Here is a 15,911-nt window from a genome sequence, read left to right as displayed (position 1 = left end):
CCAAATTCATATGTTAAAGTCCTAACCTCTAGTACCTCAGAATGTGCCTGTATTTGGTGATAGGGTCTTTAAATAGGTAATTAAGGTTACATGAGATAATTGGGGTGTGCTGTCATCCAATATGACTGGTGTCCTTATAAAAAGAGATTAGGACAAAACCACACAGAGAAAGGACTGTGTGAAGACAGCCATCTATAAGCTATGGAGAGAGGTCTCACAAGAAATCAACTCTGCTGACACCTTGATTTTGGACTTCTAGCCTCCAGAACTGTGAGAAAATAAGTGTCTGTTGTTGAGGCCACTTAATCTGTGGTACTTTGTTATGGCAGCCTTAGCAAACTAACACACCCATATCCACAGCAGCCAGTAGGTGGAAGCAATGCAAGTGTCAATTGATGGATGAATGGATAAACACAAATGTGGTATTACATTCCATGGAATATTATTTAGTCTTAAAAAAGGGAGAATATTATATTAAGTGAAAGAAGCCTGTCATAAAAAGATAAATATTATATAATTCCATTTATATGCAGGACCTAGAGTAGTCAAATTCATAGAGACAAGAAGTAGAAAAGGGTGGTGGGAGCTGGGGGATAGATAGTCATTAATAGGTATAGAGTTTCTGTTTTGCAAAATGAAAAGAGTTCTGGCAATTGTTTGTACAACACTGTCATTGTACTTAACATTACTGAATTGTGCACTTTAAATGGCTAAGATGGTAAATTTTATACTATGTGTATTTTACCATAATTATACAAAGCAACATTTTAAAATAACAAATATCGAATACTTAACAAGAATAAAGCTATTTCAGCTTCTACTAGTTTAATTCTTAAACAAGATGACATATATGAAAAACTCTTTAAAATAACCCTATGTAATTAGGCATTTATATGGTAAAGTCCCAGTAAGTATATTCTGAATAATCTGACTTATTAACATGTCTTGGCATTGAGTTAAAGCTACATAACCATTTCATTAATCTCCATATTTGTTACCCTCATTATTCAGTATGAACTGAGTGAGATTGGAGCACAGAACTGGCATGTCACTTCCCTAAAAATCTTAGATTAGGCACTGTCTGCCACCTGAGAAAGGATAAGAGTACATTTTCAGGAAACAGACACCTGAGCTGACAACGCATGACAGGCAGAGCATGAACTTTGGAATCAGATCATTCACCTTCGAATTCTGGCTCTTTTACTTAATGTGTATGATATTGGGTGAATTCCTTAACCCTTCAGAGCTCTAGTTTCCCACATGTAAAATGATACTATGGAATGTGCATGGTTATGGAATGATTAGTGATAATGAACATATGACACAAACACCCACATAGGTGCTAGGATGTAGCAGAGATCAAAATAAAAAAAAATATTTGCCTCATGGAATTTACATAGTACTGAGGAAGACAATGAGATAAATACTTAAAATATATAGTTATATTGCTCCGAAGTGCTAAAGAGAAAAATAAAACATGGAAAAGAGACAGAAGTGAGTGAGTGGCTTAGTCAAACTCTCCTTGTTTGATCATGGGAGTTTGCAGGATCTCAGACCTGAGTCAGACACTAGGAAGCACATATATGTCCCCTATACTACAAAGTATGTCACTCAAGCAAGCCCCTTTAGCTGGGCTGGGACAGGTGCCCCACTCCCTGCTTGGTCTCTAACTACTTTGAAAGGCCGCAGGTGGGTGGACAGCTAATGACTGCAGAACTGGTTTTGACCACTTCCTTTGAAAGCCCTGTGGTCTCACACCTTGCTGTTGGTTTGGGCCTCAGCAGAAACTGATAGTAAAAATATTTCATTTTAACAGAATGTTATGTTACTTTGAGCAAAGAGATTAGTAGAGCTTATACACACTCTTGAAGATAAAGGTGCATTTTTTCCTAATCAAGAAACCTTCACGCAGGGCATAAAGTGTTATTTGGGTTCAGGAACCTTTATACTTAAATGTGTATGTCCATTGCTACTTAAAAAGTTAATGAAATGTAAGTATTAATAGAGTAGGGAGATAATACAATAAACCATCCAACCCCAGTAAATACATCCAGAGCCTTCCTTGATGACACCCCAGGAAGTAAAGGTAATAAGATGTGTTCTGAAAAGGATTTTCACTTAAATGTCTGTGCTGATCAATTTCATGTTTGTTTTCTTCAGTTCTGGCATTGGAGAAGATTCCTACTATTGTGCTGTTCTCTTACTGTACTGTTGGCTCGCTGGGCACAAGCCTATTTGGAATCAATTTCTAATTTCTCTGGCTGAGAGTCCCCCAGATTCCATTTTAGAGGTAACTTACATAAACGAGGACACCTCTTGGGGAGGAATGCCCTCAAAACCCAGGGGCCCTGACATTCTTTAGCCTCCTAGCTTGGGATAATCCACTTCTGGAAGTGGTCTTAAAGATGAGACTTTAAAAGTCTGGCTGTCTGCCTGGGTTCTGCACCACCAAGTTTTGCCACAGCTTCCTCAATTCAGACTGTCTGAAGGCTAATTGCACCTGATGTGCAACAAAGCACCCAGGAAGCGTAATCTGCCGGTTCTGTTCTTCCCCTGCACACGCAGAGCGGCCAGTCCTCGTTCAGCGGCTCTGTGCTCTGCTGTCTGCACGGGTGCAGGCTTGTCACAGGTCGGGGGACTTCACGTCCTCCGAGCACTCTCTCGGGGAGCAGACATTAATGGTCCTCTGATGCCACACAGGCCTCTCTGTCATTTACAAATATGCTCCTTTCTGTTCCCAGCAACATTAGTTTGGCTTCACTGGAGAGCATTAGCCCGGCTGGACGGCTGGAAACAGTCATCAATAATGTTACAGCCTGGAACACTCTCATTTCTGTTTGCAGACCGAATGAGTGCTTTATAGCTAATTCTCATGGGGCGTTTGCTCAGAGAACATGGGGTACAGTCCACAGTTTTTTGTATTTTAAAAGTCATCCTCTCACTGCCTTAATTTCTTAAAGAAATAGCATTGCAATATATTATGTGATAGAGAAGACTTATGATGACATTAATAACCTCCTGCCCCTACTCCCGTTAACCCTAGGAGGGTAGCTCCTTTTATGACTTCCTTTTAGCTCTTCTGGTGGGTTCCTTCATATCTCTTTCTCCCCATTATAATAATATACTTTATTTTTAAATTGAATTTATTGGGGTGACATTGGTTAATAAAATTATATAGGTTTTAGGTATACACTTCTATAATACATCATCTGTATATTACGTGTTCACCACCCCAAGTCAAGTCTCTTTCCATCACCATTTTTCCTCCCTTTCCCCTTTTCTACTTCCCCTCTGCCCCCTTTTCTCTGGTAATCACCACACTGATGTCTGAGTCTCTGAGTTTTTGTTTTTGTTTTGGCTTAACCCCTTCACCTTTTCCACCCAGACCCCTGACCCCTCCCCTCTGACAGCTGTCAGTCTGTTCTCTGTATCTATGAGTCTGTTTCTATTTTGTTTGTGCGTTTATTTTGTTCATTACATTCCACATATAAGTGAAATCATATAGTGCTTGTCTTTTTCACATAGCATAATACCCCCCAGGTCCATCCATGCTGTCACAAAAGATAAGATTCCTTCTTTTTTACTGCTGAGTAGTATTCCACTGTGCAAATGTACCAGAGTGTTTTTGTCTACTCTTCTACTGATGGGCACTTGTGCTGCTTCCAAAACTTGGCTATTGTAAATAACACTGCAATGAACATAGGGGTCATGTATTCCTTTGAATTAGTGTTTTGGGTTTCTTTGTATATATTCCCAGAAGTGGAATTGCTGGGTCACGAGGCAGTTCCATTTTTTTTTTTGAGGTACTGCTTTCCACAGTGACTGCACCAATCCTCATTCCCACTAACAGTGTATGAGGATTCCCTTTTCTCCACATCCTCACCAACACCTGTTAATCTGTTGATGATGGTCATTCTGACAGGTGTGTGGTGATACCTCATTGTGGTTTAATCTGAATTTCTTTGGAGAAGTGTCTATTTAGGTTCTCTGCCAATTTTTTAATTGGAATGTTTGTTTCTTAGGTGTTGAGTTTTTTTAAAGGTCTTTATAAAATTTGGATATTAATTCCTTATCAAGTGTGTCATTGGCAAATATGTTCTCCCATTCAGGGGGTTCTCTTTTCATTTTATTCATGGTTTCTTTCACTGTGCAAAAACGTTTTAGTGATATAGTCCCATTTGTTTATTTTTTGTTTCCCTAGCTGGAGGAGATATACCAGAAAAAAAAACTGCTATGAGAAATGTCTGAGATTTTACAGTTTTGAGTCTAAAATATTTAAGTTTTTAATCCATTTTACATTTATTCTTATGTATAGTGCAGTGGTTCTCAACCTTCCTAATGCTGCGACCCTTTAATACAGTCTTCATGTTGTGGTGACCCCCAACCATAAAATTATTTTCGTTGCTACTTCATAATTGTAATTTTGCTACTGTTATGAATCATAATGTAAATATCTGATATGCAGGATGTATTTTCATTGTTACAAATTGAACATAATTAAAGCATAGTGATTAATCACAAAAACAATATGTAATTATATATGTGTTTTCTGATGGTCTTAGGCGACCCCTGTGAAAGGGTCTTCCGACCCCCAAAGGGGTCGCGACTCACAGGTTGAGAACCGCTGGTATAGTGTAAGAAGGTTTTTGTTTGTTTGTTTTTTTGCACGTATCTGTTCCATTTTCCCAGCACCATTTATTGAGTAGATTGTCTTTACCCTATTGTATGTTCTTGCCCCCTTTGTCAAGTACTAATCTACCATAAAGGCATGGGTTTATTTCTGTGCTCTCTATCCTGTTGCATATGTCTGTTTTTATGCCAGTATCATGGTGTTTTGATTACTATGGCCTTGTAGTATAGTTTGATACTAGGTAGCATGATTCCTCCAACTTTGTTCTTTCTCAAGATTGCTGTGGTTATTCGGGGTCCTTTTTGGTTTTACATAAATTTTGGGGTATTTGTTCTAGTTCTGTGAAATACGCCATTGATATCTTGATAGGAATTATGTTGAATCTATTGTTTGCTTTGGCTACTATGATATTTTGATGACATTGCTCATATATGTGTTTATTTCTTAGCTCTCAATTCTGTTCCATTGCTCTATGTGTCTATTTTTTGCCAATATCATACTGTTTTGAGTATTGTAGTTTTAAAATACAATTTAAAGTCAGGGAATGTGATATCTCCAGAAAGCAAGATATTCTTGTTCCTCAAAAAATTAAAAATAGAATTACCATATGATCCGCAATCCCATTTCTGGGTAGGTATGCCAAAGAATTGAAAGCAGACTCAGATATTTGCTCACCTGGTGTTTTGGACTGAATTGCATCTCTCCCCCCACCCCCCAGATTTATATATTGAAGTACTAACCTCTAGTACCTCAGAATGTGCCTGTATTAGTTATTAGGTATTTAAATAGGTAATTAGTAATTAAGGTTACATGAGATAATTGGGGTGGGCTGCAATCCAATATGGCTGGTGTCCTTATAACAAGAGGAGATTAGGACAAAGACATACAGAGAAAAGACAGCCACCTTCACAGCATCTGCAAGCTAAGGAGAAAGGCCTCATAAGAAACCAATTCTGCTGACACCATGATCTTAGACTTTTAGCTTCCAGAACTCTGAGAAAATAAATTTCTGTTGTTTAAGCCATGTAATCTGTGGGAGCTGGGAGAGGGTGAGGTGCCAGTCAGGCTCGGGAATGTCAATGACACTCCCTGAGTCTGCCCAGACCTCTACACTCTGGCCCAGGAAGCTAACTTCTCAGCAGGATGCAAGCTCCGTAGGGTGGCTTGATGGAGAGTCCAGAGCAGGGGTCCTCACACTTTTTAAACAGGGGGCCAGTTCACTGTCCCTCAGACCATTGGAGGGCCGGACTATAGTTTAAAAAAAACTATGAACAAATTCCTATGCACACTGCACATATCTTATTTTGAAGTGAAAAAACAAAACGGGAACAAATACAGTATTTGTATTTGCATGTGGCCTGTGGGCCGTAGTTTGAGGACCCCTGGTCCAGAGGGCAGGGCTGTTGCTTTCTCCCAGGCTGCTGCCGGATGGAGGGGAGTGCTCCACCTCAGAAGATGGTGTCTACGGTGTGGGAGAGGGACTCAGCCCAGGGGCCTCAGCGTCGGTCCTCACACAACTCTAGTCTGTTCCACCTGCCCTCCCTGGGAGTCCAGGGTGAGTGGCTGCAAATGAGATTCTGTGCATCGGGCCTTTAAGAGGGCGCCTGTGTCTCTAGAGGTCTCCCGTCTCTCCCTGGCAGGTAATTCCCACTGATTCTCACAACCAGATGTTAGGTGGGCATCTCTTCCTGGCTCCGGGCTGGGGAGCCGAGCTTGGGGTTGAGACATCACTCTTCTTGGGGGGAACTTTCACAGCTGAGATATCCCTCTGGAACCTCAGCCGCCACCTGTGTAAGCAGGGCCAGCCTTTTTCTCGTCCCCATCCTTCCTACCAATCTCAATATAGCTTCTTCAGTAAATCCTTGGCTATAAGACTTCGGATCAGCTATTCTTCAGTCAGCTATTCAGGTTGACTGTTCTATCTATATTTCAGTTGTAATTCCAGTTTGTCCAGGGAGGAGGTGCGTGTAACATCACCTCCTCTGTATCTTCCCTTCATATCTTTTGACGAATCTCAGCCTAAGGCAGCATCTATTGATTCCATCTCAAGGACACTGACCCTCCTACTCTGCACTTCCTCCTGACATTGGCTATTTATATGTCATTTTGTTACTATGAATAATATACTAAATAACCTTTCTATTCCATTAACCACACATTATATCCTTTCTTTGCCCCTGCATTTCTCTCTTACTTTGTATTAGATACACTTAAAATGTTAGAAAATGTTCAGTCCTAGAGCCACCATGAGCCTGGCTTCTACTTTGTCATGGCTATTACTATTTATATGGTATTTTGAAGTTATAACCAAAATTTTTCTGCTTTGTCCATGGATTGGCGCCAAAATTAGAAAATTGATATAATTTATTATGACTATGTAAAGTACTGTTTAATGCCTGGCTGGAACTTAGGGTAACATTTCCTTCTCTGGTGTAAAGTAAAATGTTCCTGTATCAAGGTTAAACGGAATCTCTCTCTTTTTTAAACTTTTGCTTAAATTCAGAGAGTGTCCGGACTAAGAGCAGAGGCCTGGATACAAGCCCTGCTCCTCTGGTTATTAGCTGTAACACTGGGCCAGTCATGAACGTGAGCTCCTGGTTCCTCATCTCTATATATAAAAGGCCAGTATGCTAAGTGTCCCTCCACCCGTCCGACCAGTTCCTATGATGCACACTGATCGATCACCAGGGGGCAGACGCTCAACACAGGAGCTGCTGTGACGCGCACTGGCCATTTACAGAGAAACAGCAGTGCGGACCTGGCACTGCCAAAGCAACACTCGGTTTCCCCCAATTGGGACACAGGCCCCGCCACCACCCCGAGCGACACCCCACCAAATCACAGCCGACACTGCCATGGTGCAAAATGCCACCCACAGCCGAGCCCAACCCAGAATGGTGGCTGTGGGCTCCCGGTAATGATGTCACATAGCAATGCCCGGCTTCCTCTCCCTAGCCATGACTAGCCTCCTTGCAGTTTCTTCAGCCCAGGAACACCACTTGGTTTATAGCCAGGTGCAAATATTTTACACTTTAATCAAATGTTTGTGAAGCGTTTTCCCATGCCTCATCTCATTTGATTCTCACAGAAGTCCTGGAGTAGATAGATAGGAGACATGGTGGGATACTATTTTCTTTTCATTAGCCAGAAAAATGGAGATTTAGGAAGTTTAGAAACTTGACACGACTGAAAAGAAATGGTGGACCTTGAAAATGACTTCAGGTTTTCTCACTGCACAGAATATAGTCAAACACTGCTGTAGTTAAATATTTTACCCTTTTTTCTCCCTGCGTGATCTACAATAATGATCTGCTTCATGTTGATATTTACTGCTGTGTTGCTTACAATGACCTGAAAGAGAAGTTGGGGTGCTTCACTGGGCTGGAAAAAGTTTAGCTAAATCAGAAAGCAGGTCTAGTTAAGCAAGTTTATTCTATATACTAGTAAACTAGAGGCCCGGTGCACAAAATTCATGCAATTGAGGGAGGAGGTCCCTTAGCCTGGCCTTTCTCGCAGTCCAGGACCTCTTGCTTCTTACTGCAGGGGGAGAGGCTCCTGCCACTGTGCTTGCCAGCCATGAGCCTGGCTTCTAGCTGAGCAGTGCTTCCCCTGTGGGAGCACACTGATCACTAGGGGGCACCTCCTATGTTGAGTGTCTGCCCCCTAGTGGTCAGTGTGCATCATAGCGACCGGTCATTCTGCCCGCTGTTCCACCATTCGGTCAATTCGCATATTAGGGTTTTATTATTCTATATAATAAAAGGGTGATATGCAAATTGACTGAACAGTGGAACAACCGGTCACTATTACGCACACTGACCACCGCAGGGCAGACACTCGACACTGGAGCTGCCTGCTGGTGGTCAGTGCACTCCCACAGGGGGAGCACCACTCAGACACAAGCCAGCTGATGGCTGGCGAGCACAGTGGCCCGCCTCTGTGGCAGCACAAAGGATGTCCAACATTCAGACATCCTCCGAGGGCTCCCAGACTACTAAAGGGCATAGGCTGGGCTAAGAAACCCCTCCCACCCCCTGCCCCGAGTGCACGAATGTTGTGCACTGGGCCTCTAGTATAGGATAAAAGGCTAAGTTGACTTGCGCATGCGTGATACATATAAAGCTCTTGCTGGCACCAATCGCACGTGTGTGTTTCGATCTGTCATTGTTGATCGTGGATTTGGTTGACACTGATATTATAGAGAAAGAGCCAATAGCAATATTAAAATATTTCTAATTTATTTCCTTTCAATGTGCACGGATCCGTGCACCGGGCCACTAGTGTGTAAATAAAAATGACTGTCCCCGCCCCGCCCACCTCACAAGGCCAACAAGAGGACCAAGTCAGATATGGCAAATGAAAGGAAGGCCCACAGAGGGTAATGCTGTTCTGAATAAACAACAGGAGTTATCACTGTGACTTTTATCTCTGGGTCTCTGCCCCATTTTTTGGGTATGAGACAGAGGGAGCTTTGATGAGGTCTGCTTGCATAGACAGATTTATCATGACTTTGGAAAGAATTCCATTTCTGCTCTTCTAAGTTTAGCTACCAGAACATTAACGGATAACAGATGTGGACAGGAAGACTCTACCTGCAGAGAAAACCCACAAATACAATCTGATCTCAGTGAAATACTGTACACACTTGTTCAGTCCTAGAGCCACCTCCTGCTTAAGGGAGGGCATATTCCAACACGACTCAGGCATTTCAGATGTGACAGTCAACTCAACACCGTGTGCTTGTCTCGGAAATGCCCTCTGGCTTGGGGGGTGGCGGCTGCTCTAGGCTGTGGAATGCTGAGGCTGGCTTCCTGTGTGTAGCAGATCTCATGCCCCCGCCAGCATGGAGCATCTCCTTTATTCTGAGCTCCTTGCTGAGTGTACATGGAAGTCTCCAAGACTCCCCAGTGCATACCTAGAGATGTGGGAAGCCTTGGCCATGGTCACTGTGTCCAGACTGCTTTAGCACCCACCTTCCTAACCCACCGTACCAAACAGGAGGCTTTTGGAGGCTGTTTCTTTGTCTTTTCAGCCATGAACACAGCTGCCGCTCTTCCACACTCTCCCACTTTTGCTAATTTTAGACAAGGGGCCCGTCTGTTTCAAACAAAGGCAAGTGGAGCACAGGCTCGCTCTGGTGTGGACTGACGGCTGTCACCTGGGTTTGTCTTGGATTTAACAGTGTGCTGCCAGGTCTATTAGTGAAACCAGACCCCAATAGTATGTCTTCTAGTTTTAAGTGTCTTTCTGGAGAAACAACAGCCTTCCTCACGGTGCTCCAGAGACCACCAGACCAGACTGGTCTCAGAGACTTGCGAAGGCACGGGTAGCAGCTATGTAACCCTAATCTGACCTCAGAAACACTGTGGAACCAAAATTGATGGACCTGCGGTAGCACAGATGCTACTTTTACCATTGGGAGCCCCTTAAGACGAGAGGGGTCTTTCAATAAAGAAGATCCGGTGCAGGGACCAGGTCTGGACACACACAGGACTGGTAAACTGCCAGACTAGAATGTCTTTGTTCTCACTTGCCCCTCCCACTTCCCTAACCTTAGACAGCTTAGCTCTAAGACTACCCAATCAGACCCCTGGATTAGAATTAATAATTATGTACAACCTCTCCTACCCTCACCTCTTAAAATTGATCTCAAGCCTTTGTTCCAGGAAAACTACTTTGATCCTCGTCTCCTCCTTCGGGTGGCCTGACGAGAAAATCTCTCTCTCTGAGAAACCTGCTGCCTCAGACTTTTGGCGTCTGTGTAAGCAGTGGGCAGAGAGGGACACTCATTCTTCTTTACACATGAGGAACCAGGAGCTCACTTTCATGACTTGCCTAGTATTACCACTAATAACTGGTGAAGCAAGGCTTGTATCTAGGCCTCTGCTCTTAGTCCAGACACTCCCTGCCCCAGACTTTCGGCTTCTCTGTAAGCCTTTGTTCTGTTTAGTTCTGGGGCAGGAAGCAACTGAGATCCCACTATCAGCAAGCTTAGAACTAAACAGAGAAACATGGGAGAGCACTCCCATTAAAGAGAGTGTGTGTATGTATGTGGGAGGTGGCTGGAGGGAGAAATGTTTTCAAAAAGGAATCTTCATCCAGGTTCAGGGACCTTTTGCACCATATATCTTTACAAGGTGTATTTTTCAACACCCTCCCAAACATTTAAAGCTAGTAGTCATCATTGACTGATGATTGTATGACATTATTTTGTTTAATCATTAAAGATGACATGGGGGGGGTGAGGTCAATGGGGAAAAAAAGGAGACATATGTACTACTATTTGTAATACTTTAAACAAAATAAAATTTAAAAAAAAAAGAAAACCAACTACCAAATGCTTTAGGGTGTTGAGAAAAAAATAATTTCAAGGCCAGAGTATTAGCTGTCATCAGAAAGATGATGACTTTTTTTTTTTGAAATGTGTGATGGAAACCACAGAGAAAAAACAGAGAACATTTTGACAGTTACCAGATGGGAGGAGGGTTGGGGAGATGTGTGAAAAAGGTGAAGAGATTAAGAAACACAAACTGGTTGTTACAGAATAGTCATGGGATGTAAAATACAACATAGGGAATATAGTCAATATTTAAATAACTATGTATGGTGTGGGATGGGTAGGAGATTTAGTGGGATGATAATTTAGTAAATTATATAATGTCTAATCACTGGGTTGTACACCTGAAACTAATATAATATTGTATGTCAACTGTAATTGAAAAATAAATGATTTTTAAAACAGAAAAAAAAGAATCCTATTTAATAAAGAGGGAATATGCTAATTGACCCTCACACTGTTGCAAAGATGGTGGCACCCACAGCCAATAAGGAGGGAATAGGCTAATTGACTGCCCCGCCCTCAAAGATGGCAGTGCCCACAGCCAATATGGAGGCAATATGCTAATTGACTGCCATGCCCTCAAAGATGGCGGCACCCAGTCCCCTCAGCCCCGCCGCACGCTTGTCTCCAGAGTCCCCCAGTCCCCAAGCTGCCCAGGGCTGTCCCGAGGCTTGGGTAATCAGGCCGGCCAAGGCTTGTGCTGCCGGCAGTGGCGGCAGCAGAGGTGAGATGGGGTGTCACCTTCCCCTGATTGCCGGGTCGCTTCCCGCCCCTGAGGGCTCCCGGACTGTGAGATGGGGCAGGCCGGGCTGAGGGACCTCTGGGACAATACCAAGCATACCAACATTCACATCATAGGGATACCAGAAGGAAAAAAGAGATAGCAAGGGATTAAAAATCTATTCGAAGAAATAATGCCTGAAAACTTTACTAACCTGGCAAAGGAAATAGATATACAAGTCCAGGAAGCACAGACAATCCCAAACATGATGAACTCAAAGAGGCCCATACAAAAGCACATCGTAATTAAATGAAGATATTTGCCAATGATACATCTGATAAAGGGTAATAGCCACACTATATAAAGAATTAATATAAAAACTCCAAATAAAACAAACAATCCAATTAAAAAAATGGGCAAAGAACCTAAATAGACATTTCTCCCAAGATGGCCAATAGACATATGAAAAGATGCATAGTGTCACTAATCATTAGGGAAATGCAAATTAAAACCACAATGAGATATCTCCTCACACCTATTTGAATGGCTATCAACAAATAACAAATGTCAAGGATGTGAAGAAAAGGAAACCCTCGTGTACTACTGGTGGGACTAAACTGATGCAGCCACTATGGAAAACAGTATGGAGTTCCCTCAAAAATTTAAAAATAAAATTACCATGTGACCCAGTAATTCCACTGCTGGGTATTTATCTGAAAAAAATCTAAAATACTAATAAAGATTCCTGCACCCCTATGTGCACCGCAGAATTATTTACAATAGCTAAGATACAGAAGCAACTTCAGTGTCCATCAGTAGATAAATGAATAAGTAAGAGGTGGTACATATATACAATGGAATATTACTTGGCCAAAAAAAAAAAAAAAAAAAAGAATGGAATCTTGCCTTTTGCAACAACAAGAATAGATGTACCTAGAGGATGTTGTGCCAAGTGAAATAAGTCAGAGTAAGACAAATACCATATGATTTCACTTGAATGTGGAATCTGAAAAACAAAATAAATGAACAAAAACAGAAACAAACTCGGAGATACAGAGCAAACAAATGATTGCCAGATGGAGAGGATTAGGGGTTTGGATGACAGAGATGAAGGAATTAAGAAGTATAAGTTGCCAGTTATAAAAATAGTCATGGGGGTGTAAAGGACAGCATAGGGTTATAGTCAATAATATTGTAATAACTATGTATGGTGTCAGATGGGTACTACACTTATTGGAGTGAACACTAATATATACACGTGAAACTAATATATTTCATATGAAGAGTATTTAAGATATTTCTAAAATATATTTTTATTGATTTCAGAGAGGAAGGAAGAGAATCATTGATGGGCTGCCTTCTGCACGCCCTCCACTGGGGATCGAGCCTGCCACCCAGGCATGTGTCTTTGACTGGAATCGAACCTGGGACCCTTCAGGCCACAGGCTGATGCTCTATCCACTAAGCTAAACTGGCTTGGGTTAAAATAATTTTTAATTAAGTAGATAAAAACAGATTTATCTGACATAAGAGGAGCAGAAATAAATATTAATGAACAGTAAGAGAAACTTGAATGTACCTCATACACAGAAATTAGAGATGGATCTTAGACAAAATATGAAAGCTATAACGATAAGTTTCTAGAAGAAATCAAAGGAGAACGTGTCCATGACCAAAGGAATCATGACTAGGAAGGGGCAGAAAGGAATTTTCTGGTGTAAGGGGGTTGTTCTTTATTTTGATCTGGGTGATGGTAACAGGAGTGTACACATTTGTCATCATTCATGGAACTATACATTTAAGATTTGTGCATTTCCCTGTATGTAAATATTTCAATAATGAACTGTCAGCATCAAAAACAGTACCTGCTTTTCTACCCGCAAAACTTTCAGTCGTCTATTCAAACGTTTACAGAGTGCCTGCTTTGTCCCAGGTACTGTGCTAAAAAACCCCAAAACAAACACGTGGCAAACAGTTCAGACATGGCTGGGTCCCTGACTTTAGGAGCTTTCAACAGTATTAGGGAGATGGATAATAAATGTTAAAAAGAAGCCAATAGCTACATATAACATTATTATAAAATACAAAGATGCAAGAAAAATCCACCCAGAGGGGGAAAAAAAATTAAAAACCTTGACAATCAAAGGAATTTCTATTGGACTTCACAATAGCGAATGGCCCTGCTCTTCTAGAAAACCTGCTTTCTTATTCATATCTGGCAGAACCTAACACCAGAATTAGTTTCTTCCCTGAGCTCTTATCCATGGAGTTGAGAGAGAATATATTTAAGGTCTCAGAGTCAAGGCTTGTGGGGATAAAACATTGTAATGTGAGCAGTCCACAAAAGATCCCCAGGTAAGCGGCATGCACTGCAAACCCTTAATTGTACTCTAGCCAGGGGCCCCATGGCCTCCATGACTGGAAGGAACAGCATGGCGTGTAGAAGGATAAGCCAGAACGAGGGGCAGGGCAGCTGATTCTGGCACTGACTAGGCATCATTAGCTTAATGTGCTGTGACTGGGGAAGCAGTTTAACCTCCCCGAGCCCATTTCCTCCGCTGTAAACATCAGGACTTTGATTGGATGAGGTCTTTCCAGCTTCCAAAAGCTTTGTTATTCTTAGCCTACTTGTCCTTCTTTCAACTTTCTCAGAAAACCAAAGTTTGAGCTCAGAGTAGCCTATCAGAAATACAGTATGCTGCAATGGAAAAGCCCTTGGCTGTGTAAGCAAATGAAATCACTCGGGGCTTAGGAGAAATGAACGAAGAATTCCCAACCACAGCTCTGTTATCCCCTACACGGCACCTCAGTGACGTAACTCCGCGGACTGTGGTCTGCAGTCAGGTACTCTGCAGTCTCTTTACACTCACTTGCTATCACAACTGAAAAATCCAGGATAAATTTATTCAGGCAGACGGTGCTATAGGCTGAATTGTGTCCTCCCCTAAAATTCCGGTGCTGAAGTCTTTGCCTCACCCCCCCCCCCCACCCCCCCCCCACACACATACACACTTCAGAATGTGGCCTTGAGAATAGGGTCGTGGCCGATGTAAGTAGTTAACATGAGGTGTACTTAGGTAGGGAGGGCTCTAATCTGACTGGCGTCCTTATAATCTGACTGTCGTCCTTATAACAAAGGGAAATTTACACACAGACATATACACAAGGAGAATGCTCTGTGAGGCGGAAATGGAGATGGCGCTTCTATAAGTCTGGGGATGCCAGAGACTGCTAGCAAACCACTCGAGGCGAGCCCACAGGCATGGGACAGACTCCCTCTGAGCTCTCGGCAGGAAGCAACAGTGCCAACATCCTGGACTCCCCACCCCCAGAGCTGAGACCATCAAGTTCTGTTGTTGAAGCCACCAGTGTTGTGTGGCATTTGGTTCTGGCAGCCGGCGCCCGCAATACAGGTGGTACAGATGCATCAAGGAAAACCTGGCCGTGGCAAAAGGCCTGGCTCACTAACTTCCCTCCCCTTCCTCACCAGTGACGCCAGGAACCTTAACCTGCAGGGGATACCTACTCTGGGTACCTGAAAGGAAACACCATGCCACTGCTTTGCTAACGCTGCCTTTAAAGAGGAAGGCCCTTTCCCAGTGAAATCCACCAAATATTTGTCGGGCTGTTATGATTCATCAGGAATCTTTAGACAGCGCTTGTGCCTGGACTTTGGGTCCTCCTGTGACTGCTAAGGTGGCACGGGGCTGCAATGACCGCCCTCTGCATAGAAGGGGCATCCTTCAGTCAAAACCCACACCACTACCAAGTCTGCAGAAGCTGCTGGGAAGAGTAAGATTTAAAAGGCAGCCTCGCTCTCACAGATGTACACTGTAATTATAACTGTTCAGGGCTATCGGGAAACCACAAGCAGAACTGAGTTTTCCTGTGCTTGCTGGCTTCAGAGAGGGACAGAATGACGGGAAGGTTTGGCATACACGGCTAGGTCAACACCAAACTAATGACAAGGTCTGACCTGAATAATCAGAAAGTGTCACAGGAACTATGGGTCCCTGCTGGAGAGGTGAGCACCCCGTCCTGAGTCGTTAGGAAGCGGGGAGAGGGGAATCGGACAGAGCCCCAGTGCGCAGGGAACGGGAGGCACCTGGCCAAGATGTGGGAGGAACACAGTACTGGCGCCTCTGAGAAGAACTGGGACTTATTCTGGTTTTTAAATCATAGCTCAGCTTTAATAATCTCTGCAGTGACCCTTTAATTTT

The 15,911-nt window shown here is 42.9% G+C and overlaps 1 protein-coding gene and 1 long non-coding RNA gene across 13 annotated transcripts in view; one reads left to right on the top strand and one right to left on the bottom strand.

The window, feature by feature from the left end:
• PIP5K1B (phosphatidylinositol-4-phosphate 5-kinase type 1 beta) overlaps positions 1-15,911 on the bottom strand; it is a 288,346-nt gene that overhangs the window by 21,350 nt on the left and 251,085 nt on the right. The gene's annotated exons all lie outside the window — the stretch shown is intronic.
• The window catches only part of LOC132211973 (uncharacterized), a 65,970-nt gene that overhangs the window by 49,515 nt on the left and 544 nt on the right, over positions 1-15,911 (top strand). The window lies entirely within an intron of this gene.

Source organism: Myotis daubentonii, chromosome 11 (assembly GCF_963259705.1).
Source record: "Myotis daubentonii chromosome 11, mMyoDau2.1, whole genome shotgun sequence".
NCBI classification, from domain to species: Eukaryota; Metazoa; Chordata; class Mammalia; order Chiroptera; family Vespertilionidae; genus Myotis; species Myotis daubentonii.
This window is presented reverse-complemented; position numbering and strand designations above follow the sequence as displayed.